Source organism: Symphalangus syndactylus, chromosome 13 (genome assembly GCF_028878055.3).
Source record: "Symphalangus syndactylus isolate Jambi chromosome 13, NHGRI_mSymSyn1-v2.1_pri, whole genome shotgun sequence".
In the NCBI taxonomy this organism is placed as follows: domain Eukaryota; kingdom Metazoa; phylum Chordata; class Mammalia; order Primates; family Hylobatidae; genus Symphalangus; species Symphalangus syndactylus.
Genome location: NC_072435.2, coordinates 25,492,721 through 25,498,720, shown reverse-complemented (window position 1 = coordinate 25,498,720; position 6,000 = coordinate 25,492,721).

The window sequence follows — 6,000 nt, the reverse complement described above, 5'->3', positions numbered from 1 at the left end:
AGCCCATCGTTCAACATCTGCAAGGAATATTATGTACCAGAGGAACTTGAGGGAAATGTTTACTTAGAGGCTCACAGCTCCCCATTTTATCAGATGACATAAGGAAAGAAAATAGAATAATAGGCTACTTGAACTAAATTTTGACGTTAGCGTAAAGAAAAAAGGTCCTGGGGCCGGGCGCGGTGGCTCACACCTTAAATCCCAGCACTTTGGGAGGCCGAGGTGGGTGGATCAACTGAGGTTGGGAGTTTGAGACCAGCCTGACAAACATGGAGAAACCCCATCACTACTAGAAATACAAAATTAGCTTGGCGTAGTGGTACATGCCTGTAATCCCAGCTACTCAGGAGGCTGAGGTAGGAGAATCACTTGAATCCGGGAGGTAGAGAGTGTGGTGAGCCAAGATCACGCCATTGCACTCCAGCCTGGGCAATAAGAGCAAAACTCCATCTCAAAACAAACAAACAAACAAACAAACAAAATAGGTCCTTGATATCTTTATAAAGTACACATTGAAACAACCTAAAATTGGCCAGGCGCGGTGGCTCACGCCTGCAATCCCAGCACTTTCTGAGGCTGAGGTGGGCGGATCACCTGAGGTCAGGAGCTCAAGACCAGCCTGGCCAACATGGTGAAACCCCGTCTCCACTAGAAATACAAAAATTAGCCAGGCGTGGTGGCAGATGCCTGTAATCCCAGCTACTTGGGGGCTGAGGCAGGAGAAGAGCTTGAACCCAAAAGACGGAGGTTGCAGTGAGCCGAGATCGCACCATCACACTCCAGCCTGGGGGCAGAAGGGAGACTTCATCTCAAAAAAAAGTAAGAAAGAAAAAAAGAAACAACCTAAAATCATTTATCACGTACTAGTAAATGTTTCCAATATATGATACAGACTAGAAAGCATGTAGTCCTCTATGTAAACTGAACACAACAAATTTCATAGAGAAACTACTTTTTTTTTTTTTTTTGAGACGGAGTCTCGCTCTGTCGCCCAGGCTGGAGTGCAGTGGTGTGATCTCGGCTCACTGCAAACTCCACCTCCCGTGTTCAAGCTATTCTCCTACCTCAGCCTCGGGCATGTGCCACCACGCCCGGCTAATTTTTGTATTTTCAGTAAAGACAAGGTTTCTCCATGTTGGCCAGGCTGGTCTTGAACTCTCGACCTCAGGAGATCCGCCTGCCTCAGCCTCCCAAAGTGCTGGGATTACAGGCGTGAGCCACCGCGCCCAGCAGAGAAACTATTTTAAAATGGTTAAAAATATATACATCTAAAAATGTATACAGCTAATAAAATGTAGGGTCAAAGAAGAAAATTTTGAACACATATCATAGTTGGAAAACAATGATGTGAGCTCATAAGATTCTACCAAAGCTTATTTGAAAAGTAGTTATTTTTTTCAGACGGAGTCTCGCTCTGTCACCCAGGCTGGAGTGCAGTGGCGTGATCTCAGCTCAGTGCAACCTCCCCCTCCTTGTTCAAAGGATTCTCCTGCCTCAGCCTCCTGAGTAGCTGGGATTACAGGCGCCTGACACCACACCTGGCTAATTTCTGTATTTTATTTGACACGAGATTTCGCCATGTTGGCTAGGCTGGTCTCGAACTCCTGACCTCAGGTGATCTGCCCGCCTTGGCCTCCCAAAGTGCTGGGATTACAGGCATGAGCCACTGCACACGGCCTTTATTTTTATTTATTTATTTTTAAATTAAGAAACAAGGCGGGCATGGTGGCTCATGCCTGTAATTCCAGCACTTTGGGAGGGAGATACAGCTGGATCGCTTGAGCCCTGGAGTTGGAGACCAGCATGAGCAACAAGGCAAAAGCCCGTCTCTACCAAGTACACAAAAATTAACGCAGTGTGGTGGCGCGCGGCTGTGGTCCCAGCTACTCTGGAGGCTGAGGTGACAGGATCGCTTGAGCATAGGATGTTGACGATGCAGTGAGCTGTGATCCTGTCACCGCTCTCCCGCCTGGGCAACAGAGTGAGACCCATCTCCAATAAAAAAGAAGAAAAAGGAAACATCTGGGTCCTGGGTCTGGGGGCAGCTAATCTGAGGCCAATTAACGCGAACTTTCCAAAACTAGACAAAAAGGAAAAACCCCATCTCCCCATCCGGAGTAACAAAGGCTCAAAGGCCGCTCTCCCTACCTCCCTCCCCTTTCCAGCACGTCTCAGAAAGGGAAAGAGCCCAGGAATGGCCACGGCCAAGCACCGACCACACCTTCATCTGCATAGGGCACCCATCTGCTCTGGCCTCAGGCCAATTCACCTCAGCATTTCGTTGGCCAAGGGCCAAATCCTTCATCCAGATAAGGGGTAGCCCATAGGGACCTCAAAATAAATACTTTAAAATAAATACTTTAACCCCCCAAAACTTTGTAAACGGGGCCCTGGAGACGCTGGCTCGGGCCCACTCCTCTCTGTGGAGTGCTTTCTTGATTGCATATATTCGTTTTCCAGGAGTTGGAACTAGGAAGCAACAGGGCCCCGCACGAGGAAGGTGGGGGGCGACGGCGCCATCAGACAGGGGTGGCGTCTATAGGATCTTAGGACCAGGCAGAGGAGGCGGCCTCCCGGGAACTGGGGTTGAGGCGCGGCGCACCTGAAGCCGACGAGAGCGACGGTGGGAGGCGCCCAGGGCGGGAATCCAGCTCGCGGGTGAGGACTTTAAACAGCGCGAGGCGGGAGGACAGGTCAGGAAGGGTTTTGAGAAGGAAAATTCCGCCATAGGAGGTGTCTACACGACCCTACTGCAGAAAGACCGAGGACGGGACCTGCCTCAGGGCCACTTTAAATTTGAAGGGACTCACGGACTCTCACCTGGACGTCTCAATTTGCTCTGGGTTGAGAAAGAGGGGCCGCAATTTCCAGGTCTGTGGGGACTCAACGTCCCCGGTATAGCAGCACCACAAGACTGGGAAGCACACATAAAACGGAGCGAAACTCACGCGCTGCGATGTGACCTTCAGTCCATGCCATCCGCTTCCGGGTCTATGCCAATCAGCACAGGACAGAGGCCAGGCCTGGGCGGGACCCCCGAGGAGGTGGGCGGGGCCTGGACGAGGCCGAGAAGAGCCGAGAGAGGTGGGCGGGGCCTGAAAGAGGCCGGGGCGGGGTTGAGAAACAAGGGGCCTGGCTCGGAGAGGAGTCCTGGGCTGTGAGGGGTCGGCGGGGGCGAGAAGGGGGCGGGTCCTGAGCTTTCCTCCGTCTCACTCTCCGCGCCTTTTTTCCGGGTTTTGGAGCCGAAACCCGCCAGTGAGGCTGGAGCAGCTCAGCAGTCAATGAAATAGTACCTCCCTGAGAAGTCAACGTGAGGTGGTCATTGGATCCAGGAAAATTCCTTGCTATTGAAATTAATTTTAGCAATTTATGTCGAAAGTCTGGAAGTTGTCAAGGGAAGGAATGCAAACTAGAATGCGGAATGCAAACTAGAATGCGAAATACAAAGCGCTGCCTCAGCGAAACCTCCAATTTCATGCTGACGGCCCACAGAACAGAATAGAAATCCTCTCGTTTTCTATTCTCCATTCACTGGGGTGGGAGACTCCACCCTGTGCTCAGCTCCAGACTTCCCTAGGGCCACCGCCTGGGGTGCAGAGCGGAGGGCTCGGGCCAGGGAGGAGTGAGGTCGCCACCTGCTGCTTAAACAGAGCAGGGATGCTGGCGAGGTGGCAAGAGTCTGGGGTCCCAGCTACTCAGGAAGCAGGGGCGGGAAGACTGCTGAGCCCAGAGGTCCAGGCCAGCCTGGGCGACAAAGTAAGACCCTCTACCCCAGAGCTCCTTCCTCCGCCTCAATAAGAAAAAAAGAGATTTTTTTTAAAAAGCATTGACATTGTAACAGTGTGTAGCAGGACTAGCAGCAGACAAAACTTCTCAGACACTGAGTTGTAGAAGGAAGGGCTTTATTCAGCTGGGAGCATCAGCAAGCTACTGCCTTAAAATCCGAGCTCCCAGAGTGCACAATTTCTGTCCTTTTTAAGGGCTCACAACACTAAAGATTTCACATGAAAGGGTCGTGATTGATTTGAGCAAGCAGGTGGTACGTGACAGGGGCTGCATGCACCGGTGGTCAGAGAGAAACAGAACAGGGCAGGGAGTTTTACAATGTTCTTCTACACAATGTCTGGAATCTATGAATAACATTGGGTTCTAAGCCATAAGTTGATTTTTAACTACTGGGTTTCAGGCCTGGCACCGGGTTGCCTGTCTTTGGTTTTACTTTCTTGTTGTTTTTTCTTAAAACAGGTACTGAGTATAAAACAATATGAGAGGGCCTCTCTCTTCCTTTATTTCTTCTTTTTGAGACTCTCACTTTTTATTAGTGGGAGTTCTTACTCTTATTTTTGCTACTTATGTCTTTTTGTGCAATAGATTGATAGTGATTCATATAGTACATTTGTGCTGAAGCATTTTGGTGAACTAAGGTAGCGATGAAGCTTTTTATCATTTGAAGAAGTACAGGTAGCAAACAAGGGAGCAGTAAGCAGGTTTTTATTACTATTATAACTCTTATTATAAGAGTTTTAAATCCTTCTATTGCTGAGAACTAATTTTTAAACATGGCTCCTGATTGAGTCAGTGCCACACTTGTATGGGTACATGTGTCAGTTCTGTTATTTTTTTTTTTTTTTTTTTTTTTTTTTGAGACGGAGTCTCGCTCTTTCACCCAGGCTGGAGTGCAGTGGCGCGATCTCGGCTCACTGCAGACTCCGCCCCCCGGTGTTCACGCCATTCTCCTGCCTCAGCCTCCCGCGTAGCTGGGACTACAGGCGCCTGCCACCTCGCGCCCGGCTAATTTTTTGTATTTTTAGTAGAGACGGGGTTTCACCGTGTTAGCCAGGATGGTTTCGATCTCCTGACCTCGTGATCCGCCCGCCTCGGCCTCCCAAAGTGCTGGGATTACAGGCGTGAGCCACCGCGCCCGGCCAGTTCTGTTATATTTTTAACTATGTCTTCAACTACTTGCCACTGATTATCTATGTGTAGACAACAATTAGTAAGGTTAAATATTCTACAAACTTTTCCTTCAGCTGCTAGCAAGTAGTCAAGAGCTAGTCTATTTTTATAGATAGCATTTCTTATCAGAGTCTCTTGCTGGGCAAGAACAGTCAAGGCTTGACCGGTTTTATTAGTAATAATTTTTAAAACAGCTTGCAACTGTACGATTCGGTTGAGCGTGTAGATGGGGGTTCGATATCCTCATGAGCCGTCTTGTGTCTAAGTGGCAGGCTTATAGTATTATATAATTTTTTTAGGAGGTCATTTATCATCTTTCTAATTACCTATGGCTATGCTTCATTTTTCACGGGAAGCATAGACTGGGAAGCCTAGAATTTCACCTGTTTTTATGGACAGTAAGCAGAAAGATGGCTTAGTGTGCCAATTACACAGCTACCTGTCCACTGATCAGGCAGCTTAGTGTAAGCTCTGTGTCTACATAGCCAGTACAACCTGGTGGGGGCCATCTAGTCCTGGTGGAATACTGGGTGGGCCTAAACAGTCTGCAACTTTGGAAATTTACTGAATGGATTTCTTTTTGTGTAATTGGAACTTTACTATGTAACTTTTTGTGGTACTATTATACAGCTTTTGCCTAAGACAACTAAGCCGCCTTGCAGGACGAGTGAAGTTTTTCTTTCTCTAGCTATGCAATACTATCTAATAATTGAGACTTTTAGAACTTAAAAATTGTCAGGGTGGTTCTTTTGGGCTGAGAATTCATCAGGAACTGGGTTTGTAGGAACTAATTCTTGGGCTTCCTATGGCCATTGATCTCTTGTTATGGTTCTTCTACAAATATAACATGAGCTGACTTGTAGAGACTGGGCTACATGTTCAGCTAATTGCAAAAACAAATTTTTAGTTTTTCCTGGAATCTTAGGTACTGGCACATTTAGTGCATCATAGAAAGTCTGAAATACTGGTTCTGGAGAGCGTTTTTGAACTTCTTTTTTTATTAGGATGTTTACACTAGGATCTAGTCTTTTTTCATCAATGCTT